General features: G+C 44.7%; 1 protein-coding gene across 1 annotated transcript in view; it reads right to left on the minus strand.

The window, feature by feature from the left end:
* Positions 1–22,725, minus strand: part of IMPDH1 (inosine monophosphate dehydrogenase 1) — a 98,564-nt gene extending 75,839 nt beyond the window's left edge. Inside the window, exon 1 of the mRNA XM_083183252.1 lies at positions 22,708–22,725. The gene's annotated coding sequence lies outside the window, so the exon portion shown is untranslated. The remainder of the gene's footprint in view (positions 1–22,707) is intronic.
* Between the last annotated feature and the right edge of the window lie 4,012 nt (positions 22,726–26,737).

Consider the following 26,737-nt stretch of genomic DNA (forward strand, 5'->3'; position numbering starts at 1 on the left):
CGTGTTCCGGAGGGCTGGAGCCCTCACTGCCAGCCCTCGCTGACAAAGTATTCAATGAGGCAGGGGCTCGCTGACCTGACTGCGAATGGAGCCTGAGGACGGCGGCAGGCAGGGAGATGGAAGTCCCCCTGCCTGCCCCAGAACGTATGTGGGGAGGAGGTGGGCTGCTCGGGAGCCAGGCAGGGGACCGGGTATTCACTGCACCCGATTGTGCATATGTAATGATCGGGAGCAGTGAATATATGAATATCTAATGAGCGGTTCCCGGCCCCCTGCTGGCTGCTTTGTGTAAAAAAAAAATATATATATTTTTTAATTAAATATATATTCATGTGCTATAAGCACATGAATAAAAATAGCATGCCCCTTCACAGAATAAAATTCCTGATTTTTTGACAGCAAATGTAAAACAACAACTTTATTTTAAAAGTTCACTTTCCACTTCAAGATGGCGATTTGCTACACGGCGACACACGGCGAAAATCACTTAGAAAGACGACGAGAAGTGCACGTTGAATAGGGTGATTCACTTTCTGAGGGAAAACAATTTGTGGACGTAGGAGGGTTCTTAGGCTCCTCCTCAGTCCGCAGGACCTGGCGCTTAGTAAAAAATTTTTTTGGAACCACATGTGAAACACAAGAAAATCAAACCTCCAGATTAACAGCTGCAGCAGGTGCAGGTGAATCTGCTAGTAACTCACCAAGAAATTGCAAAAACAATCGATTTTGCACTTACGCTGCTGAGTCTAGATTAAGACTCTGTGAACCAAGCTGAACAAAAGGACACCTGGACACACTATAAATATCGCGTTTAGAATTTTATGTATGAAAAGACATGTTAATAAAAACTGAATGTACACATATAAGTAAATCAAATTAAAAAGCAGATACAATAAAATAATTTCTAACTTCTCATATACTTGGTTTCAATATGAGGCAAGCGCTTGAATAAGGCCGTATCAGTAGCCAACTCAAATGAGGTCACAAATTAATTAATAAATGGGAGATTCCAGGAGCAATATGAAGTCAATAGTGGATGAGATTAGCCAAAGTGTTAGTAGCGGGGGGTAGTTTGTTAGATGAATTGGGGAAGATGCAAGCCATCACAGTCAGAATGAAGCTGCGTGTAACCTGTTAGCGCATGCAACGCCAGGTGGTAGAGTTTCAGGTAACGCAATAGATCCTTATGTTATGCTCACCCTCCTTGGTAGTAGATTCTGGAGGGATCGGGGTGCCTGATGGCACGGCGGCTCGACCCGGCGCACGTGACGTTGTGTCGTCCGTGAGTGAGAGCTCCGGTGGGATGCGGCAGATGAGTAAGCCGTGGGATAGCATTCCTGATGCTGGTGGATGCGGGCAATCGGTGGGCTCCAAATGTGATAGCAGAGACAAGTCAAACGAGCCGGCTCCGTGTACAGAGAATCGTGACCTTAGAGATGGGTTGGCTCAGGGGCGGAAGTGACGTCGACGCGTTTCGTTTCCCAGGCAACCGAAAACTTTTTCAAGATGGATTGTTCATGTCCACCTGTATGCTTTTTAAAGGCATGTGCATATCTACTTAATTACCATGTAATTGATCTAATAGCAATTCACTTTCTGACCCAAAAAATCACCTTCCAACGCGAAAATAGCACAAATTCGCTGTGAAACAGGGCAAATTATCCTCATTGAATACTGCCCTCTGAATTTTCCTTTTTTCTCACTTTGATGTCATGGATTGAATCCGTGCCAGAGTAAGCTTTCGGGGGGCCCGGGGCACTTTAGACAAGGGGGCCCCCTTGCACTTGTCATTACTGTCTGCAAACTGCATGGGAGAATATTACATTGGCAAAACACAGAGTAAAGGCAGTATAAACTTGGTCAATGGGTAACTACAGGGGGAAGATTCTATATAAACATATATATATATATATATATATATATACATGATTGAAAACCCTCCCATGACTAGGCTGCTGCTGTCCTCCATGGGCCTGAGAAATATTTAATGAGCTCCACCAATCAGAGCTCAGCACATCTCTAAGCCTCTGCCCTCTTGTGCAAAGTCTCATGGGACTCAAGCTCCCAGTAATGCACTGCACACTTGTGCAGTCAGTGTGCCTTGGCACCCCATGCTCAGCACTAGGGTGGCCAATCCCGGGATTTGGCACCCCATGCTCAGCACTAGGGTGGCCAATCCCGGGATTGGTGGGATCCCGGGATTTGAATCCCGGGATTGGACCTTCCAATCCTGGGATTCCAGGATTAGCAGCACATGTGCATATCTAATGCCGGGCAGCATCTGAGCGACTGCTCAGACGCTGCACAGGAGATCCTGATCCCCGGCCTGCAGTCTGGAGCGGGTATGGGCAGTGCAGCATGACCTCTGACGGTCACGCTGCTCAGGCTGCACCGCCCATATCCGCTTCAGAGTGACTGGGACCGCGCACCTTTGAAACATGTCTGCAGCATCGGTGGCTCTGCTGCTGCCACCGCCGATGCCACCCACCCACAGGATGTCTGCCCTACTCCCGCTCCCTTGACCCGCGGATGTCTGCCCTGCTCCCGGCCACCCACCCAGCCATGTAAGTAAATGAATGTGCAGGGCGGCTGGAGTTGGGGGACAGGTCCTTCTTACTGCCTGTAAAATTGAGAGATGTCAATCCCGGGATTGGAAAAATGCCCCGTGATTGGCATCCCTACTCAACACCAATAATCATTGGCAGATAGGTGAATATGCAGCATTACCCCACTCCCATGCACAAAACCTTTAGCTAAAAAAAAAAATTAGAATTTTTTTTTTAAATACATGCCAACCACAGGGGGCCCCTAGCTAGATGGGGGCCAGGAGTACTGACCCCTTTTGCCCCTGCTTTAATCCAGCCCTGGATTGAATGTCTTTATATTTGAAGATTCCATTTTAAATAATGTTAATAAACCAAACTCTGGTACGTTGTTCACGATCTTACAATAGGCGACACAATCCATAATAAAATGTTCTTATTTTGACAGAAATACTATATAAATATCTGCCTTGTTGGGAGATAATTGAATTATTCTATAGCCTCGTGACAAGCACTGATGTGACAGTCATGACTTGCAGGCAGAGATAAGTACTTGAACTGGTGAGTTACATTATCTATGCTAGGAAAAGTCATTTAAGAGCACATGATTATTTGGGCAACAGTCACAAATTGTTTCCTTTTCATCTTGACGCAAATGCTATCTAATTTCATGCTGCACTTGTGCTAAAGAACAGCTGCATATTATATAAGTAGAGTTGAATATTTATCAGAAAGTAACATTGTTTATATAGAATATGCGTTTAATAGAAAATCTCATTCATTGTGTATGGTTTACCTGTTTTTGTTAAATACTTAATATTTATAGCATGTACAAGTCAGCTTATAGCTGCAATTTGCTTTCTTCTAATAAATTGACTCAGGAAAAAACAAAAATACCGCACAAATATTTACCTGTTAATCCAGACTTGCCTACCCTCCCGGAATGGCCGGGAGGTTCCTGAAAATCAGGTCCACCTCCCGGCCCCCGGGACAGTGGGCAAGTCTCCCACTTGTTGGCCTGAACCCCGCCCCCCCCTTCCCCGCTGGTTCAATTACCGCAAATTGCTGTAATTCACATGAATCACAGAATTTCATGGCATGGTGGCGGGGCCAAGTGATGTCAGCCTTGCCCCCACGCCCCCGACGTGTTGCCTCTCCGGACTTCTCCCAAAGAGGTGAAAATCAAAGTAGGCAAGTATGTGTTAAACACTAAAACTACTTTCATGATGGCTAACGTATTAGAACAGTCAGTTTCTTGTTTCTAAGATAATTTACTCATAGTGGTTTCATGGATGTCATTCCTTTCATATTTAATGGTATAAGCATACAGATAATAAGTAAGTATGTTATCTACACATTTAGGGCCTGATTCAGCAAGGCTCGCTAAGCAGCGGTTGTTTGCTGCTTAGCTAGCCTTGAAACACTGCCCGGTTGAACGTCCACCACCCCACCCCCGACGAATCCCCATGCAGCTGAAGGGGAGAGAAATCATTCAATATTCGCCGACTATCAAATGATTTCTCTCCCCTTCGGAAATAAAAGTCAGTCTGAACTGACTTTTATTTCCTTCAGTGTCCGCCGAAGAGGGGGCAGGCATCGACCCACCTACGTTCCCAGGGGAACACCCAGCGTTTTAATGCAGACACATTTTAATACCTTATCAGCCTTTATGTATATGTTAATAAAGGTAAGAACCTATTATCTAAATCCTCATTGTCAAATAGCCATGATTGGCTAAAACAGTAGGGCGCCAGGTGACCGCCCTACAGTCGGTATCCCAACTGACGTTGGGGTCCACGACCCCCATAGAGGTATAATAAAACCTGTTGCGAGTGCAGCGATCCACCGAGCCCGCAGCATGGCAAGCACCGCAAGTCCACAATGGGCTTCTTTGCGCTCGCTCCCCCGAGTACCAGTATTCTGATGCCGTAATAGGTGTTTCTAGGTGGTAGTTGGGTGTCTATGTTGCAATTTAATGCAAGACATCCATTGTGTGGGAGTGTCTTCAGTGTGTAGCCTGAGTTACATGCTACTGTATTAGGTGCTTTCCGTTTGCTATTTGGACAGCTGCTTCTGATGAATCCTTTGCCCGAGCATGGGGATGGTCTGAGTGTCATCACTAATGGCAACTGTTGTCGCATATAAAAAAAACACAGGCATAACTACAGTATATGTATAAAAACATATGGAGACTTCCATTCGCCTAAGGTAGTAATTCTGGCTGCTGCATCTCTCCGAACCTGTGACCACTTTGCATCAGAATTAGGATGTTAAAGCCCCATACACACTAGCCCCATATGCTTGTAATGTAATGTAACCGGGACCCACTGAACATGCATGTCATTGGCTATATTGCCAAAACTGATGTGCATGAAGGAAGGGGGTGGTCAACGATGCGCAGGAGTGTGCAACATTAAAGATATGGGCTTAAGGGCCTTATTCTAGTTCACTTTTTCAGACAAAATCCTTCTTAGATGGACAAAACCATGTGCACTGCAGGGGGGAAGATGTAAAATGTGCAGAGAGAATTGGATTTGGGTGAGTTATTTTGTTTCTGTGCAGGGAAAATACTGACTGCTTTATTTTTACACTGCAATATAGATCTCACTTTGAATTAAAACCCCACCATAAGTCTCAAAAAGTATTTAATGTAAACTAGAGAAAAGATACATGAGCACTGCAGAGCAAAATGTGTTGTGAAGGAGATGAAATATACTGTCTCAATAAACTGTCATAGAGCTTATTTTCATGCATTGGCCTTGCAATTTAATTTTCCATATGAATTGATAGCAGAAGAGCAGAATGAAAACTGCAGGCATGTTTCTGCATGAAACCAACTTCAACGTTCAGATGAGCAAAGCCAAACCTGATAAAACAGGATGTTCTGTAATTGGATCAGAGGGATTGTGAGTATTACCTATTCATTATCTAGATTCGTCAAGAGTTGTCGCATTCAGCTTGTACTGATTTTTCTTCTTTTTAATCAGATGGATACAGGAAATGTAACGACTTGATGTCAGTTATAATTAGTAGTGCTACCGTGAAAGCTTAGGACATGTAATTTGATTCTATGTCAAATAAGAGAAGATAGTATTTTAGCTGTGACATTTGAGACCCCAACAGTCAGATGATAGGCAGCAGGATGCTGATGGTCAGAATCTCTGCTCATCCCAGAGGTAAGTATGAGGCTTATAGTGGGTACACACCAAGGGCGTAACTACCATAGGTGCAGGGGGTGCAGCTGCTATGGGGCCCAGAGCTGAGAGGGGTCCACTTTGCCTGTCAAAGTATCTTGTGCTATATACATTTTTCAGCATTAGCTGATGAATAGGGGCCCTTACAAACTTTTGCTATGCGTCCCACATGTATCTAGTTACGCCACTGGTACACACGGTGCGATTTTGCTTACGATTCGATTGGGGTCTAGTTGGGGTTGAATCGAATGGTATGCAAAATGCATTTGATTTGTCTAGTTTGGCCTGCCAAGACTATATATTTTTTTCGATTTACACTACACAGGAGTGCGCATTGGGATCAAATCTGCATTGAATGTAGAAAAACCATTTGATGCCCATTCGATTTTCTATTCGATTTCGCTTCTATAAGCAAAATCGAATAGAAAAGTAGTGGGTACTTATATGTTAGTTGGGCGCCTACTAAGCTATTTGCTTATTTTTCAGTCTCCCTTTGCTCGCTGCGCTCGCCACACTATATAAAATCAACTCCATGCCGACATGGATAGTGGGGGTATGAGCGTACTAACTACAGTGGGCGCACAACTACTAGTAAACAGTGTACTAGTTTACTAATACTGTAAGATGGAGATGAAAGCCTGAACTCAGCGCTGGTTAAGTCAACACTATAATGTTCTTTGAGCATGTCTTATTGGTGAAGGGAAGAGGAATCTTCTTTTAGTGATCTGATTGACTCAGCAGCTGTATGTGCACAACTTTTGTATTCCCACTTATTTCAAGTTATGTTGCTGTTGCCTACTTGAAATAAAAAAAAACCAAAGATATACACATTCAAATAGGATTATCAGTGCAGTTATCATGTATTGATTAATAGGTATAGTGATCCCTATGGTTACATTCATTCTCAATAAGGTTTTTAAAAATACAGTATGTGCCAAATTATGTAAAAGTTTACATTTTTATTTATGTAAATGTTGTGACCTGTCTCTCAGATACTACAGCATTACACGTCCACTTTAACCCCTTCACGACATTTGACGTATATATACGTCATGGCCGGGAAGTACTTCCCGACCGTTGACGTATATATACGTCATGGCTTAAAACTGTCACTGCGTCTAGAGACGCAGTGACAGAGGGACGATGTCTGCTGTCCCTGACAGCAGACATGTCCGTGCATGCCCAGGGGGGGCGGCGATGCCGCCCCCCCGTCGGCGATCGCTGTGATTGGCTGTTCATTGTGAACAGCCATTCACAGTGTTTTCTGTGTCACCGGCGAATAACGTTCGCCGGTGACACGGGATCGGAGGTGATTGGTGCTGTAAAGTACAGCACCAATCACCGCGGGGTGTAAGGGTGACACTGGTGTCACCCCACCTCACCCCTCCCGCCCCCAAAGGCCGTGATTGGTTCGTCGGACCGACGGACCAATCACAGCCATGGAGGGGGGTTTAAACTAACGGTGACTGCACTGCAGACGCCATTCCGGTCTGGAATAGCGTGCAGTGCGGTCACCGTGCCCAGCTGCCGCCTATACTGACCAGAACCCATCCAAAATACTTACCTGATCATTGATATTGCTTATGCTTGTGACATCTTGTGACATCCTGTGACATCTTGTGCTGCTGCGATTTATTAGATAGAGAGAGAGTTAGAGAGAGAGAGATAGAGAGAGATAGAGAGAGATAGAGAGGCCTAGTGCTATATTTTGTGCTGCTGCAGTGTGATAGAGCTATAGATAGAGAGATAGAGAGAGATAGAGAGAGAGAGATAGAGAGAGAGATAGTGACAGATTGTGCTATATATTTTTTATATAACTGAAAGAGATAGAGAGAGATAGAGAGGCCTAGTGCTATATTTTGTGCTGCTGCAGTGTGATAGAGCTATAGATAGATAGAGAGAGATAGAGAGAGATAGAGAGAGAGAGATAGAGAGATAGTGACAGATTGTGCTATATATTTTTTATATAACTGACTGCTGCCCCCCCTTTTGTGCTGATCAGTATAAATTAACTGATCAGCAACTTTTTGGGGGCGCAGGTTTTTTTTTATATATAGATATACCTGTCAGTGCTGCTGCTGCAGTGTCATAGAGTGATAGATAGTGAGAGATAGAGAGATAGAGAGAGATAGTGACAGAGAGTGATAGAGAGTGCTAAATTTTGTGTCTGCTGCCCCCGCCTTTTGTGCTGATCACTATATCTGAGGTGATCAGCAACTTTTTGGGGGGAAAAGAGGTTTTTTTTTTTATATATACCTGTCAGTACCACCAAAGGTTGTGCACCTGCTGCCCCTCACTGGTAATCAGTGTCGCATCACTGATCACCTTTTTTTATTTTTTGTGAGTGCTGTGGGGTCTTTTTTACATTTTTTTTTTTACACACACTGTGATTTTGTGTGTGTCCTGTGGCCACTGTGCGCTGATCAGTGACGTACATCACTGATCAGCTTTTTCGGCACAGGGTTGATCTATTTTTTTTTTTTTTTTTGGATCAAATTCCTGTTGCCTTTGAGCGCTGTTCAGTGACGGACGTTACTGACCAACATCTGTGCTCAATTTTTGGCGCAGGACCTTTTTTTTATTTCACCCCTTCCATTTTTTTTTTTTTTAACCCCTTCCATTTTTTTTTTTTAACCCCTTCCATTTTTTTTTTTTTTGAACCCTTCAATTTTTTTTTTTTTGTATTTTTTTTTTCTGCACTACATACACACTACACACTACATACCCCCCGGGTTAAAATAAAGTTTGTACCCCCCCCTACACTATACACGTGTTGAAACATTTCACTACCAGTAACACAAAAATATAAATGGCATCCCAAATGTCATCCCAAATGTCGTCCCAGTCATCCAGGAGAATGTATTCGGTGGAGGAGGCATATGCCATGCTTGCCTCTGACTCTGACACAGCCAGTGAGGCAAGCGGGGAATTTGAAGGATTTGTCTTAAGCTCCTCTTCCTCCTCTGATGATGAGGGACCCCCTCAAAGACGCCCCCGTAGAGCAGCTGAGACCCCCCCCCCCAATAATTGATCTCGTATGGACCCCACCACCAGACAATTTTGAGCCCCAGGTTCCTGAGTTTTTGGCCATCCCAGGAATCCAATTTGATTCAACAGGTCTCAGAGAAATTGACTTTTTCAAATTATTTTTCTCTGATGATTTTATAAATTTAATGGTGGACCAAACTAATTTATATGCCCAGCAGTTTATTGCTCAAAACCCCACGTCATCATTTGCTAGGTGGACCCCTGTAGATGCAGTAGAGATGATGACGTTTTGGGGTCTGGTGTTACATATGGGCATAGTAAAAAAGCCACAAATTAGGCAATATTGGAGTACAGATGTTCTGTACAGCACCCCATTTCACCGTATGGCCATGCCCCGGGCTCGTTTTGAGGCAATCCATAAATTTATACATTACACCGATAATGCACAGTGCCCACCCAGAGATGATCCCACCTTTGACAGGCTATTCAAAGTCAGGCCGGTCATTGATCATTTCAGTGCCAAATTTGCAGAGCTATACATCCCTGATAAATGTATTAGTATCGACGAGTCCCTTATACATTTTAAAGGAAGGGTTAAATTCCGCCAGTACCTTCCCAGTAAGAGGGCAAGGTATGGCATAAAAATGTATAAGCTGTGTGAAAGCACCACAGGGTACACCCACAAGTTTAGGGTATATGAAGGGAAGGATTCAAGAATTGAACCGCCAGAATGCCCCCCCTCCCTCGTAGGTGTTAGTGGAAAAATTGTCTGGGATTTAGTGCACCCCTTCCTGGATAAAGGTTATCACCTCTATGTGGATAACTTTTACACCAGCATCCCCCTGTTTAAGGCCCTTGGTTCAAGAGGTACAGCAGCTTGCGGTACTGTGCGCAAGAACCAAAGAGGCCTCCCCAAAACGCACATTGCCCAAGTACTAAGAAGGGGTGAAAGCAGGGGAATATGCACCGAAAATATGTTGTTGGTCAAATATAAGGACAAGAGGGATGTCCTTATACTGACAACAATTCATGGAGACAGTACCACCTCCATCCCTGTACGAGGTACCAGTACCCACACCTCAAAACCAAATTGTATCCTAGATTACAATAAGTACATGGGCGGAGTGGATCTTTCAGATCAGGTACTGAAGCCGTACAGTGCCCTGCGGAAAACAAATATCTGGTACAAGAAGCTGGCCGTGTATATCATCCAGATGGCACTGTATAACGCTTACGTGCTATTCCGTTCTACCGGCCAGAGGGGGACATTTATGCACTTTCAAGAGGAAGTCATAAAGGGCCTAGTATTTGGGAACCAGCAGGCAGAGGGCCCCAGTACTTCTAGTACTGGCCCCCGTATTGTACCAGGGCAGCATTTTCCCAACGAAATCCCCTCCACTGCAAGAAAGGGCAGGACACAAAAAAGGTGCAAAGTTTGCTATAAAAAGGGAATAAGAAAGGAAACTATTTTCCACTGTGAAACTTGCCCCGACAAACCCGGCCTATGTATGAAGGAGTGTTTCAAAATATACCACACATCTATGGATTATTAGGTTCATCATTTCACCGTGCTTCGGGGGTCTTGCTAATGCCATATAGCACCCACCATTCATTCCACCAGAATCTGAGCTGCAAAATCCAAAAATCACTCCTTCCCTTCTGAGTCCTGCCATGCACCCAACTGGTATTTTTTGGTCACATGTGAGGCATTGCCGTACTCGGGAGAAATTGGGGCACAGACTTTGGGGTGCTTTGTCTCCTTCATTCCTTGTGAAAATGAAAAATTTTGAGCCAGAACTGCATTTTTGTGTAAAAAAAATGTAATTTTTCATTTTCACAGCCCAGTTGTACCACAATTGGTGAAACCCCTGGGGGTTTGAAATGTACACTATACCCCTAGATGAATTCCCTGAGGGGTGTACTTTGCAAAATGGGCAAGTGGCATGTGATGCGATGCAATTCGATTTTTAATTGTATAAGCTCGCTGATGGGTGCTTACAATGTTAAATGCACCCCCATTGTCAACGCCACCGCCACCGAGCCCGAAGCGTGGCGAGCGCAGCGGATTACTTTACATGTATTCCACGTCCGCTCACCACGCTTCGGGCTCGGTGGTTCGCTGCGCTTGCCACACTATCTAAAATCAACTCCATGCCGACGTGGATAGTGGGGGTATGAAAAGGTTGGAGGAGGCATACCGCCACCCCTCGCGGGCTCGCTGCACTCGCCACGCTTTGGGTTGGCGTTGATAGTGGGGGTGGCGTTGACAATGGGGGTGCATTTAACATTGTAAGCACCCATCAGGGTGCTTGTACAATTAAAAATCGCATGGCATGCCGCTATGTTGCATGCGATGTACAGCGATGGAAATCGGGGGCGCCATGCTAGGAAACAAGTACCCACCCCCATTATCCAAGTCAGGCCAAAGCGTGGCGAGTGGACGCGGAAAACGATCCCGAAGCGTGGCAAGGGGACGCGGAATACATGTCAAGTAATCCGCGTCCCCTCACATGGCTTGCTGTGCTCGCCACCCTTCGGATCGTTTTACGCGTCCCCTCGCTGCGCTCGCCACGCTTCGGACTCAGTGGCTCGCTGCGCTCACTACGCTTTATAAAATCAACTCCACGCCGACGTGGATAGTGGGGGTATGAACCGGTCGGGAGGACGCATGTCGCGTCCGCTCGCCACGCATCGGGCTGACTTGGATAGTGGGGGTGTGCAATGATGGAATAGCATGCAAATCGGCCAAAAATCGGCCGCTAAATCGCATCTGATTTTTGCATGCGATTTGCGGCCAATTTTGAGGGCGCCCTGATAATACACAAGTACCCATTTCTTTATTAGCAATATAATTTTTATTATTATTTTATTCATCATTGGAGTTAGTCTTTCCAGCTCCCTGCACATCACCCAAAAAGGAAAGCAAAAAATAATACCCAGCATAAGCCCTTTTTGTAAGCAATCTGTATCAGCCAGATGTCAAAGCAGATATTGAAATAAAAAAATGCACAGTCACAGTTGGATATGTATTATCTTCGTCAATTGTGCATCAAACTTCATAGGCAAAGAACCTGCAGAGTCATCATGGCTCTAACAAGCTGTAAAGACAACAGTCTTAATTACAGCAATATCCAGTGCTGGTAGCTGTCAGCTCGGCACATGTGTAACACAGTCAGTGCTGTGCTCACTCACCTGCTGTTAGCTACTGTAAAAAGGTGTACCATACACGCCTACCTGACACTCTCCATGCGGGAGAAAATGCTCTGTTTCTGGACTTCCCTGGTAATGTATGATTGCCATCACCTGTGGGGAGCTAGGTAAAGGTGTTTCATCACAGGTGATGGCAATCATACATTACCAGGAAAGTCAGGTAGGCAAGTATGGGTGTACACACGGGCTGGAAGCTGGGTGATTTTGACTAAAGGAGCCCATAGACGCTCCGTTTTTGCCGGCTCCATTCTGTACTATGCGATGCACGCTCCCGCGCATCACATAGTACGGTACAAAAAGTATGTACTGCACATACTTTTTGTACTAGGTACACATCGGATCGTAATGCATGCACAAGGCATGCGATCCGATACGATGTGTACTTTAAAAGTACAAAATGGACCGCAAAAACGGACCGTGTATGGGGGCCTTAAGGGATTTAGCTTGAGATAAGACGGTGGTCTGTGTTTACATTGTCTAGTCAAAATATTCTTTTTGGCCACGCATCGCTATCACCCACTGTGTACACACGGCAAATTAAGGCAAACCTTCTAAGCAATTTTGACAATGTAGTCAAAATCGCTTAGAAGAATCAACCTGTGTGTAGACGGCTTTAGTCTTACCAGTGCTACAGTATAAATATAGACAAGCAGGGCCAATATAATCATTTGGGGGAGAGGCGCTGAAGATGAAACTTCAACGGCTCTCACATTCAGTGCGCTGCTTTCGGGCTTTACGGTTTGTTATTTTATTTTTTTCAAGATCCCTGGACTCCGGCGGAACCAAGAGGACCGATCTACACCTGGAGGACCTTGGTAAGTAGAATTTCCTTCCACAGGTCCCCAAAAGGATTTCTTCGGACACCAGACCCCAGGACACCCGGACCCCAGTACCGATGGACGGGGACCTACATACGGACTCAAGATAGGTAAGTATCAGTATGTATGGGCTATGTATGTATTAAAGTTTTATTTTTCATATGTGTGTCAGAGTGTTTGTTGAACTATTTCTATCACTGTGGAACTACAAGTTCCAGCGGGCCCTTTAATGCCCCACATGCTGGGACTTGTGGTTCTCCCAAGTCCCAGCATGTGGGGGAGGCTTGCTGGGACTCATAGTTCCACAGTATTAGACAATAGTTTTTCATTCTATTTTTTACCACTTGAATCAGACCGGTACCCAATGCCCAGGGGTACCAGGGACAGCACCAGGCTTCAGCCTGGGAAGGTAAGTTCTGGAGGGGGGCCCTTTGTTCTTGGGTCCCCTCTCCCCCAGGACCCCTGCCCAGGCTGACTGGTCAGTAGGGTTAATGTTTTGGATGCGTGACCTTATATAATAAGTGTCCCCCGGCTGTGACATTTCCCTGCTGGCTGGTTGGGCCTGGGGCGGGTTCGTAAAATACGGGGGTCCCCTATTAATTTTGTGAATTGTTCCCTGATTTTTTTAAAACCAGCCCCCCACTTTGAGTCTGGTGCTGGTTACGGCTGTAGGGGGGACCACACACCATTTTTTAAATGTATTTATTTTTCTTTATTTTTTACACACTGCATCCTGACCGGATCTGACTGATCCGTGCAGACTGCCTATACGAATTTGTATTAGCGGCCGTATATACAGCCACTAATATGAATGTATAGGACATTGGGTATTACAAAGCAGTCGTATTTGACTGCTTTGTAAATTCCCCTCCGGAACACGAATTTGTATACGGCTAGAACAGCCGTATGCATTCGTATTCATTCAAATTAAGAATACGAATACGAAAAATTGTATTCGTATTCTTAGTAAATTTCCCCCCTACATGTCAAGGAAATTCTATGCCACGGAAGCCAACTGTGATGGAGGTGACAGGGAATTGCTGGCCATCAAATGGGCTTTTGATGAATAGAGGCAATGGCTGGAAGGGGCCAGTCATCAAATTTTGGTTTTAACCGACCATAAGAACTTACAGTATATTGAGGTATACTAAATGGCTCAATTCCCGGCTGGCCCGCTGGGCCTTGTTCTTTACTCGGTTCAATTTTCTGATCACTTATAGGCTGGGTCCTAAGAATGCTGAGGGAAAAAATGTCTTGTTTTACTTATCCAGTAATTAACCCCTCCCTCATGCACCTGGGAAATGCTACTGAACTAATTGAGCATCTATTACTATCTGTATGTATGTTGTTAGAGGCAGAAGGGAGCCCATATTAGGAGGAGATGTGGGTCCTGATATGCCACATGGAGTAGTCAGGGGTTGCTCCAAGGTAGGTAGCTCTTAGTTTGGATATATCAAGTAAGGAGCCATTATCATGTGGCTCCTTGCTGGTTAATCCTAGACCCAATTTAGGGTAACGGTGGTGTGGGGTGCGGTGCTCCTGGACTGGATGGGCTGGGTGCTTTTAGTGCGGCATGCTCTTACATTCTATTAACACTTTTCCCTCACTAACACTATCTCTATCCTATTTTAATTACATTCATTTATCTCTCCCTTTTATATAGCTTCGGCTTCCTATCACTAATTATTAACACTTAGTATATCACTGGCATGCCGCACTGGGCTTCCCAGCTTATGATGGTTTTTGGGGTGCCGCACCCTGCACCTAGATATAGCGCTAGGGACCCCCAATATACAGAGAAGCCTTGACGCGGCTTGGGGGCATAGCATACACCTGCGCAGGTATATGTAACCAATATCTCTGAATTCTATTATCATGTAGTGTTCTAGATTGGTTACTAGCATTGCTCAGTGTGCTGAGGGAAAAATGTCTTGGGTCCTAAGAATGTCAGAACGGATGCTCTTTCCCGGTGTTTTCTTCCATGACATGATCGCCTGGTAACTGCCGCTCCGATTCTCCCTGACACTTGTATCCAGGCTGGTCTCAATTTGCCCTTGGAAGGTCTCATCCGTCAGGCTCAGAGCCAGGTTCCAATCCAGACCCCTGATGGGCAGTTGTTTGTACCTGAGTCGCTCAGGCGTAAAGTTCTGGTAGAGTTCCATGACAACAAGACGATAAGTCATCTTGTGTTCAATAAGACTCTGGACTTGCTGGCTCGTGTAGTCTGGTGGCAAGTGATTTCTAAAGATGTTAAAGAATTTGTTCTGTCCTGCCCAGTCTGTGCTAGGCACAAGGTTCCTTGCTCCAGGCCTTTTTTTGAACTTGTGCCTCTGTCCGTTCCTTCAAGGCTGTGGTCCCACATTGCGATGGACTTCGTGGTGGGTATCCCAGTTTCTGCCGGCTGTCAGACCATCTGCGTGGTCATTGACAGGTTTTCGAAGATGGCGCATTTAGTGGCCCTGAAACAGGTACCGTCCACTAAGGAACTGGTTACTTTATTCCTGTGGCATATTTTTAGACTTCATGGGGTACCTGTGGATATTGTTTCTGACAGGGGTCCACAATTTGTTGCGCAATTTTGGAGACTGTTTTGTGCCTCATTGAAGATCAAGCTCAGTCTGACTTTGGCCTTCCATCCTCAGTCAAATGGGCAGACTGAGCGACTTAATCAGTCTCTAAAACAGTAACTGTGATGCTCCGTATTCAAGTTGCAGAATGATAGGGTGGGTTGTCTTCCCTTGGCGGAATTTGATTACAATAATGCAGTCCATTCGGCCTCCAAGACTTCGCCTGTCTTTGCCGTCTACGGTTACCATTCTTAGGCTAACTCTTTTGGTTCCCAAGCTTCCTCCTCTTCTCCGTCTAGGGCAGGCATGGCCAACGTTGGCCCTCCAGATGTTTTGAAACTACACATCCCAGCATGCTTTGCCACAGTTTTGCTATTAGAGAATGCTATAACTGTTTCAAAGCATGCTGGGATGTGTAGTTTCAAAACATCTGGAGGGCCAACGTTGGACATGCCTGGTCTAGGGCCTTTTGTTTTAAGGCTACTTGGCTACTTAAGGATTTTAAGGAAAAGGTGTTCGTCGGTCAGGGTGTTATTTCCCAGGTAGGCTCGGTTCGCCTTAGTCTTGTCACCACTTAAGACCTGGTTGAAGCGGGCCTTACTCGCTCCTTCGAACGCATTGACTAAAGGAGAAGCCTAGCTACCTGCAGATTATGGTCATCGATCCGAGGAGGTCAATAGAGTTAGTGTAGGGTGCGCCGTGGACGTCCTAAACAGCGGCCCCAGCTGAGGGCTCTGCCCACTACCACACTCATGTACCCGTTAACATTACAGTTCCTGTAGCAGGGAGATATGCAGCATAGGTTTCTCATGCCATAGTGACAACTAGCCCTATACTGTTCAGCATAAGCCCGTCTTCAAATGTTTACTTTTGAGTGTCATTTTTCCCCCCGACTTCTAGATACAGGCATCTGAAGTCTTTTGAAGTTATGGTTGGGTGGGCTATTCAATTTTTTTTTCTTTAGATGTCTAATTTGCTGTAGTTGGTTTTAATTATAAAGTACATTTATTTCCCTTTTTTATTCTCTCCCCCATTTTATTCTTTTTTTTTAATATGACGGATTGTATATATTTTATTGGCGCTCCATTTTATTCACCCTTTTTTTATTCCCTATTTTGTTCCACCCCGCTTAACTCGGCCCACCATATTTAGCCATGCCCTGCTCTACCCTGCTAGTCTATTTAGCTGCAGTACTGCATTTTGTAGGAGAGGACATGAGGAGTAGCGGCCCGCATGAAATTTGTTGCCCCTGTTGAAGAGAGGTTTGCAAGGTTTTCTGGGTGTACGGTAAGTATTTTTTTTTTTATCTGCCTTTTCCCCATTGCTGTCCCTAATTAAATGCCCACAAATTTACCCTGCCCTCTGTCCGGCCATTCAAGTTTGTCTGCATTATTACAGCACCCACCCCCTGTTAAGCAGGTGCCATTTAATTCATGCAGTCCTTGCCCGACCACAACTGTGTCCTGTGGCATGATTCTGGAAAGTAGATGGGTGCCACGGGTAGGCGGGAGCCACGAGCAGAGGACATGTGCTGCAGCCTGCCACTCACAGGAGAGAAGATGAACTGTGGCGCTGTGCAGGGAGCTGGAGCCTGCCGCCATTGCAGGTTGATCCGTCTGACACACACACTTGAGAGCAGAGCCGTCCCTAGGCATAGGCAAACTAGGCAACTGCCTAGGGCATTTGGAATGCCTAGGGGCACCAGCAGTTTCTGCTGATTAAAATGATATACAGCATGCCTATATTCTGTTTGTGAGTGAGGCCGTATCTGCATGAAATAGTGTATATGGAAATCACTGTAACATAGCATTCTGTATGCCACAGTCGCACACAGAATATAGGCATGCTGCATATTAATAATCATAATCACCTTGTGTGCCCTGGTCACATAACAATGCAAATAAGACGAAATTTCAGCAAAAAAGGCACCCAACATTAGCAGAACTGGCCAGGAGCTGCATGGCCTATGAGGAAACATCTGTATCCAAGCAGAGGCAGATGTCACAGTGTTAGCGGCTGTGCGAGTGCTGTCTGCGGGTGGGTTGGTTGTGCAATAGTGTTTGGCATATGTGTAAAGGGCATTATGTGTGTCATGTATAAATGCATTAATAATGTGCAACATATGTGTAACAGGCATTATGTGTGTCATGTGTATAAGGGCATTAATAATGTGCAGCATATGTGTAATGGGCATTATGTGCGTCATGTGTATAAGGGTATTAATAATGTACAACATATGTGTAAGGGGCATTATGTGTGTCATGTGTATAAGGGCATTAATAATGTGCAACATATGTGTAAGGGGCATTATGTGTGTCATTATGTGTATGAAGGGCATTAATAAAGGTTGGCTCAATGTGTAAGGGGCATTATGTTTATAAGGACATTAATACTGTGTGTCATGTGTAAGGGGCATTATTGTGTGGTATTATCAGGGGTGCCGAGAGAAAGGGGTAGGGGGTACAAATTACCCAGGCCAAAGTCTGATGGAAGGCCCCCTCCCCTTAAGTGACAGCAGCAGCAGCAGCTGCAGCTCTTCTCCTCTGCCCAGCACACACTGCTTTGTGCTGGGTTGCAGTGTGGCCATAGAGGTGCTTACAATACAATATTTTCTCAGGATTTTTTTTCTAAGGGTATAATGTGAGGAGTAATGTATATAAGTTAAAGTGGTACTACTGTGTGATGTAACGTGAATAAGGGACACCATCACATGATATAATGTGAATAAAGTTGCACTACTGTGGGACAATAATTTGAATTGGGGGTACTATTGTGTGGCCATGCCCCTTCCCAGCAAGAACATACCCCTGTTTGGGCTGCGCACCGAATGTGGGCACTGTTTCTATTTAAAATATTGCGGTTAGGAGCACCAAAATGATGACTGCTATGATGAGGGTTGATGGCGCTGGGAAAGGGCAGCAGGGTCAGAGGTGGAACTAGTGGCGGTGCTAGGGGGCACCAGCCAAAATCTTGCCTAGGGCATCATTTAGGCTAGGGCCGGCTCTGCTTGAGAGACTTGTGTGTGAAGGAGTTGGGTACATGGGGGGTGGGAAGAGGTTTTGCCGGTATACGGTCATTAGGTCAACACTATTACGGTCGACATTTATTGTGTCGACCACTGAAGGTTGCAAGAGCTTAGGTTGACACATGGAAAAGGTTGACCCAAGCATTAGGTCGACAATGGGAAGTCGACAGTTAAAATGTCGCCATGGGTTTTTCACATCCACTAGAGCGTGGAGAGAGAAAATAATAGTGTGCTGAGTGTAGCGAGGCTCTAAGCTTGAAACGAGGGGATGCAGTGCATTTTTTCGGTGTCCATGTTGACTGTGTTGACATTCGGGACAAAAAAGTGAAAAATTCATGTCACCTTCCCATTGTCGACCTAATACTTGTGTCGACCTTTTAACCCTGTCAACCTTAGCCGTGTTGACCTAAGGCCTGTTGACCTTCAGTGGTCCACCCAATGCATATCAACCTTAATTTGGTCGACACAATGAGCAATACCCATTTTGCTGGTGCATACACTCTATGGGGGTTATTCTACTTCACTCGCAAAGGCACAATCACTCTAATGGACAAAATCATATGCACTGCAGGCTACATTTAGGTGTTTTATTGTTTCTGTGCAGGGTAACTACTGGCTGCTTCATTTTTGCACTGTAATATAGATATCAGTTTGAAGTACAAACCCCACCCAAATGTAACTCTTTATGCACGTTACATCGGATTCAGTACTAAATCCCGGCGGTCAAAATACCGACGCCGAAATTCCGACAAGGAGTCCATGGATCGCCCCCACCCCCCCTTGCGGGCTCGCTGCGCTCACCACGCAGCAGGCCCGATGCCTCGCTACGCTTGGCACACTATTAGAGAAATTGTTGGGATTTCGGCGGTCGTGATTTCGGCGTCTGTATTTCGACCGCCAGGATTCCGACCGGCGGGATTTTGACACCATCCGGTTACATCAGCCCCACATGCAGTGCATATGGTTTTGTCCATTAGAGAGTGATTGTGTCTTTGCGAGTGAACTAGAATAACCCCCCATGTGGGGAGCGTTTGCTGGTGTGCATACACTCTGTGTGTGTGTGTGTGGGTGCCTATACTCTATGTGCGGGATGTGTGCCTTTACTCTACGGGGGGGTTGTACTCTATTGGGGGATGTGTACCTTTGTCTAGTGTATTTTTTTTTATCCTTAACCTCTTATAAAAGAAAAAAAACATTAAATAAAACATTAATTTAAACAAAAAAGAAATAACACTTTTATCACCACCCGACCAGGGCAGCATTAGCCATTTGCCTAGGGCGCCGGCCACTGGAGGGCGGTTTTGAGCAGCAGAAAAAAACAGCCCCTCCCCCCTGGAGCCCGTCCCCCCATGCTGGTCATTGTCAGTGGTGACGGTCGAGCCCGCAGCAACCCTCCTGGATCCCATACGGAGCTGCATCTCTAAGCCACCCCCGTGGCGTCTCCTGCCACCAACTCTCCCCCCCCCATGTGGAGCACAGCGGTGGCAACCGTATCTCCCATCCCCTCATCCCGTGGCGCAGTGGTGGAGGTGGCCGCATCACCCTCCACTGCCCGTGGAGTGTGTGAGCGTCGGCACTGCACCCAACACCCAGGCTCGTAGTTAGATTGCTTAGAAATAGCCATGTAATCGCCCTATGTGTGTGGGAGCATTCGAAAATCAACCATTCGACCAAAAAGGTCTACACAATCATTAGGTCGACATTGGGAAGATCAACAGTCAAAAGGTTGACATTGATTTTTAATAGTGTGCTGAGCAATGCAAGGCACAGAGCCCAAAGCTTGGCAAGCCATGCGAGTTGACGTGGTGCACTTTTTCATGTGTCTATGTCGACTGTGTCGACATTCGGGATCGAAACCCATGGCGATCTTTTGACTGTCAACTTTCCCAATGTTGTCCAAATGCTTGTGTCGACATTTTGAACCTTATTAACCTTAGCCATGTCACCCTTTTTCATGTGTCGACCTTCAGCGGTCGAACCAATGCATGTCAACCTAATTTTGTTGAACCAATGACCCAAACCCCTCTACAAAACTTTTTGTGTGGGGTTTTGATTTTGTAAATACAAATTATACCACAAAAAAGTACATTTAGTAATGTAAATAAAATACAGACACCTTGCTAATTCTGTCTGCTGCTGTCACTTGATACAATACAGCAGTGGCTCCTAACCTCGGTCCTCAAGTACCTCCAACAGTGCATGTTTTCCAAGTCAATCGACAGGTGTACTCATTATTCGCTGACAATTTTTCACTTGTGATTGTGTGCTTAGACCTGGAAAAAGTTAATTTTTGTGTGTACTTGAGGACTGAGGTTGGGAACCACTGCCATACAGCTATGCTAAGGTCCCAATATCAAAGGTTATGTGAGCAGTCTAACAGAAATCCCAAATGAGAGAAAATACATATTCTATAAGATAAATTTGGGTAAATGATTAACTATTGTTAAGTGCATATGTTGCACATAACGCTGGTTTACTGGGATAACTTATTTTATGTATTATCATCGCACCTAATGTGCACTAGAGACAGTCCGACGATTAACGCTTGGTGCGGTTGTCCCCTTCAATCCCCCCAGCCATTTATGGCAATTAAGCATACATCGCCATTAAGCCGCACTGACCAGCCCAGGGCAAGTGACCCATTCCACTGCATGGACAACCGCATGCGATTTATCCCATGTAAACTCCAGGGGAGCTGTAGGGTCCGACACGATGCGCATGGGACCGATGCGGGTCGGAATCGGGTGAAATTGTCCCAAATCTTATAAGTGTATGGGCACCTTTACTCATTGTTTTTAATTAGGGTTTAGGCTATTTTTATTTTAGGAGGTATTTTACCATAAAATATATCTAATTTAGAGATCCTCATAGAGTTTTAAGTGTGGCCACAATACTGATGAATGAGGTTAATTAATGGTTGTAGGTACAACATGTGTAATTGTGATATGGTTCAGCCAAAATATAATTTTACAGGTTTTTATTACATGCTGCATTTGCAATAAAGTTTTTCAATAATTAGAAAAAAAAAGGATTTGTATATTAGACATATTAAAGAACATAGATCTGTACTGCAGATCTGATCGCAGTACAAATTTGTTCTCAAAATGGGCAAAACCATGTGCACTGTAGATGGGGCAGATGTAACATGAATAGAGAGAGTTAAATTTGAGTTATTTTGTTTCTGTGCAGGGTAAATACTGTATGCATTATTTTGACACTGCAATTTAGATTTTAGTTTAAACACACCCCACCCAAATGTAACTCTCTCTGCACATGTTACAACTGCCCCACCTGCAGCGCACATGGTTTTGCCCATTTTGACAACAAATTTTGACTGCAATCAGATCTGAATAAGGGCCATAATCCAGTTGGTTTTGTAATAAAGGTGTGATTTCACGTGGCATGCATCATACTCAAACAACACTTGTGCATATAAACAGTTATTCCTTAGTGTCACACCACCAAAAAGAATAGTAAATATGGAGGGTATAACCTGTGTCTGAGAGGGACACTTGGCACATAATTGCAACGTGTGGAAAAAGAACTAATGGAAATACACCCAAATACACTTACATGAGGATAATGTTTAAAGCCTTTTACTGAATTATAAACACAAACTCACAAATGGGAGCAAATAAAAGCTGTGTGTGTTATAGTTCATAAATAAAAAAAAAGTTTAAATAATATATTGTCACCAATATTAAAATAGCATATAATTAGTGTCCTTGATAATGGCATCCTTATTATTTAAGAGAAAAGTGGGGTACAAACTAATTGATCTACAGATATATCTACAGACAGATCAGGCAGTGTTTTTCTCCATACAGGCTGCCTGATCCATCGGGACTGAAGTCACAACTGGTTGAGCACATTTACATGCACCTGCCCATTAAGCTGTCAATCACCATTGGCTCTGGTTCGGGTGTACGGACAGTCAGTGGATGGACTGTATATACAGCACAATGCACAGATATATATTTGCCATCGGCTGTGTTGCACAGCTGACGGAATATGTCTGTGAACGATAGGCGTTCACAGACATATTGTTGGTACATACTGGCTGATTATTTGACAGTTCAATTTAAATGGGCACTGTGTGTGCACAAGTCTCTCAATCCAAACAGTTGTGAAAAATTCCAGTTTTTTTTAACAGGACTAGCAAGTAAGCTGCAGGGTACCCCTATGTGTGCAGATGGATCTGGACCTGCTGGTAGGTATACCTGGGACTCCTGACTGGCAATACACCACCAGAGAAATGTCACTGATGGTCTGTCTTGGTCTAGACATTCCCTGCTACATAAATACCTTTACGAATAGCTCTCTTCTCCTGCTTGGGATCACTGAGAATCTACAATGACTTACCTTGTTTCCCTTTGGCAGCTGTCCTTGTGGGAGACCGATTTGCTGGAGGATCTTCCAGGTCTCTTGATGCTGGCGGTCACATCATTTTCAAAGGCGGGTATATGCTCTTGCGCTAAGTAGCTTACAGTAGATTGTTGCAATGCAAGGTGTGTCGTGGTGGGGGGTGTTGGAGGGTCTTTAATCCTATATTTACATACTAATTATTACATTTATGACTTTGTCAGGAGACCTTCAATAGGAATGATGTTAATCAGAAGCTTTGTTGAATATATTATTACTAGAAGCTTTGATGCTAGTACCTTATGCTTTACTAATATCAAAGCTTTGAAATAAAAGTGAAATAATTGTGTCTCCGGTGGTTGTTTAAATTGAAAGCAGGCCCATCAAACGGAGTATCCAGAAATGAACAAAGACACAATATGGCTTGATTTACTCTTCAAAAGGGTAAGTGCAACGTACAGACCTATTTTGTTTTTTTACTATATTATGCTATGTTGTGTATACAGTATATATTTTTTTAGCTATATTCAGAATCATAGGCATGTGCAGGGGGGGGGGGGGGGTGCCGGGAGTGCCCAGGCACCCCCTAATGCCCAACACACCCACACCCCCTGGCTGCTCTACTGTGTTTGGCCTCCAACCAACAGCAAGCCGCATGAATATTATGTCGGTGGTGGCCCCTCAAAAAATGACTGCCACCTTCGAGGAGACAGACACTAGCAGTCCGGCACTGTTCAGAACTCCCTTGGCAATGAGCATGTAAGCCCTGTTGGCAATGAGCATTTAAGTCCCCCATAGCAGTGAGCATGTAAGTCCCATTAGCAATGAGCATGTAAGTCCCCTTGGCAATGAGCATGCAACCCCTCCCCCTGACAACAAGTATATAACTCCTCCATGTCAAAGAACATATAAATTCCCCCTGGCAATAAGCATGTAACTTCCCTTAGCAATGAGCATGTTACTCTCCCTAGCAATGAGCATTGCATCAGCATCTGCTTCAACTGTCTTTTATTTATCATGTGCTTGTCTTTATTTGCATTTGTACTAGAGATGTGCGAGTTCGGTTTGGGGGAATTCGAACACCCCCAATCTGAACTCACTCTCCGAACCTGTTCAGGTATTCCTGCCCAGACTTGGAGCGCGGGTCTCCGGACCTCGCGAAATCCCGCCATCGCATCTCACGAGATCCGCACGCTATTAAGAGATGGGCGGCCGGATGTCATCTTCACTCCAGTCTAGGAGAGTGAAGAGGCAGCGTGTGTCCTGGCCACCCGCCCACCCGCCTGCTCTCCCGGCCACCTGCTGTCCTGCTGATACTTAGTAGTTTTTACTACTAATATACAGTGATACTGCTGTTGTGCAGTCCAGTGATAGACAGCACTCAGTGCTATAGTGTATATAGGCCAGTCCAGTGATATTGCTGTATAGGCCAGTCCAGTGATAGTGCTGTATAGGCCAGTCCCATGGCACTGACGTTAAAGTCCAGTGATACTGCTACATAAGTCCAGTCCAGTGATATTGCTGCATAAGTACAGTCTAGTGGCACTGACGTTAAAAAGTCCATTGGTATTGCTGCATAAGTTCAGTAGTACTGCCGTTAAAGTCCAGTGATACTGCTGCATAAGTCCAGTCCAGTGGCACTGACGTTAAAGTCCAGTGGTAATGCTGTTAAGTCCAATGGTTCTGCTATTCCAGTGGTAATGCAATTAAAGTCCAGTGGAACAGCTGACAGCCATATAACTCCACTGACAGTCCTATATAAATTATTAAAATTTTATTTTAATCCATCTAATATTTTCAGGCTTTGCCGTGTATGTGTGTGGTACACTGTCCTGTGCCACCCGCATATAATCAATAACCCCAAAATAAAAGGGTTATTTTAAATTAGTCTAATCAGACTTTGCCGTGTATGGTTTAGGCCAAGTACTGTGCCGCCTGCATATAATAATTTTTAAATAAATCCAAAATAAAAGGGTATTTTAATCCGTATAGTTTTTTCAGGCCTTGCCGTGTGTGTGGTTTAGGGGTACATTCTCCTGTGCCGCATATTATTATAACTCCAGAAAGTTAATCGACAACAAAAAATTGGAGGATAAAATAGTGAAAGAAGCACTTCCTCCTAGTGCTGAAGCTGCTGCCACCAGTCAAGAAAGAAGATTTAGTTCCCTTAGAAGGAACAATTTCTTTACAGTGAGGGCAGCCAAACTATGGAATTCTCTTCCAGGTTAGTTGGTGTCGGCTGACACAATAAATATGTATAAAATAAGGTTGAACAAACATTTAGTGGTAAAAAACATCCAGGGGTACAAATAAGAATCCTAATCTGTCTTTAAAAAAAAATACCTGAATACACTACATATAACAAAGTCTTTATTCAGCCTTATCTACTATGTAACTAAAAACATGAAATGCCATCAACGTCGTCTGCCAAGGCCGATGCCCAATGTCATCGTAGAGGGCATGTAAAATCCAAAATACCCAAGTTCAGTAAATTGAGAAAAAATATATAAATCATTTGATGAGAAAAGTAAGCTTGCCAATATGCCATTCACGACACGGAGTGGCAAGGAACGGCTAAGGCCCTGGCCTATGTTCATGAATAGTGGTTTAGCTTCACATGATGATCAAAGCCATCATCCTCTCCCCGCTAGAAATTATAAGAGAGTTAAACTGTCATAAAAAACACAGCAAACTGTGCCTTCTAAAGACATGGGATCATAAATCCCCAAATGGAGTCCAAGGGTGTTGGTGGTTGCGATGCCTGACCTACCCATCACTGTAAGAGAAGAGGTGGCTTCTTCCACCATTTGCAGCATGCCCTCTGCATATGCTGGAAGGATCACCCACAGTACACTTCCTGATTTTGATATTTGAGGTGTCAATGTTGTACACTAGGAGGAAGATATTGATGTAGCTAGCGATGAGGAGGAACTTGATGAGGAGAATGCTGCTGCTGCTGATGGTGATGTGGTTTGCTTAAATAAGGCACCAGGCGAGACAGTTGTTGTCTGTGGGATGCAAAGGCCGTCGCCGTGCCTGGGCAGAAGACCAAAAAATTCACCTCTACCATCTTGGATATATTTTTATCCAGATCCGGACAACAACTGTTTTGCTATATGTAGCTTATGTAACACTGCAATAAGCAGGGGTAAGACCTTATGCGTCACCTGGCTAGGACCGTTAGCAGTCCAGAGACACCTAAATCTCTTAATCCTGTTGTATCCAAGTGCCTGAAAACCACACTAGCAAGTCACTCCTCATCAATTTCCTTCTCGATACGGATCGGAGGTAGTCCTGCAGGCCATGTCACAGGCATGACTGACTACTCTTCTATCCGGAAATTCCTCTGGAGGATCCTATAGCACTATGCCTACTGCTGTTGCTACTGGGAGTTGTTGATCATGGAACACCACTACATCTTTCACTAAGCAATTGCCCATCCAACAGTCATTTACAATGAGGATGAAGTACGAAAGCGGTCATCCTACGGCAAAGCGGAAAACTGCGGCCTTGACAGCTATGTTGGTGTTAGATGTGCGTCTGTTGTCCGCCATCAGTGGATTTGGACTTAGACGAGGTATTGTGTCCTCGGTACCAAATCTCATCCACTTCACTAGGCAGGGGATACCCAGGATGTACAGAGATGGCCGATTAAGTGTCCTCGGTGCCCTGAAAAATGTGCTTGTACCCACTGTCAACGGACATGTGGACAAATGCTTCAGGGCAAACTAAGGACTATATGATTGTGAGCATCTTGAAAACACCAGCTCCTTTCCCAGGCAGGCTATGCTGTGTATCACAGGTTTCCGTAAGAGGCACAATGCAGACAATCTCTTAGAGAAACTGAGGGAAATCATCTCACAATGGCTTACCCCACTTAGACTCGCCTGGGGATTTGTGGTATTGGACAACACCAGTAACATTGTGCAGGCATTACATATGGGCAATTTCCAACACGTGCCATGTTTTTCCGCACAATAAATGTGGTGGTGCATTTTCCCAAAAGTGATAGGAGCGTGCAGGAGATACT

This window comes from Crinia signifera, chromosome 4 (genome assembly GCF_055691185.1).
Source record: "Crinia signifera chromosome 4, ASM5569118v1, whole genome shotgun sequence".
Classification (NCBI taxonomy): domain Eukaryota; kingdom Metazoa; phylum Chordata; class Amphibia; order Anura; family Myobatrachidae; genus Crinia; species Crinia signifera.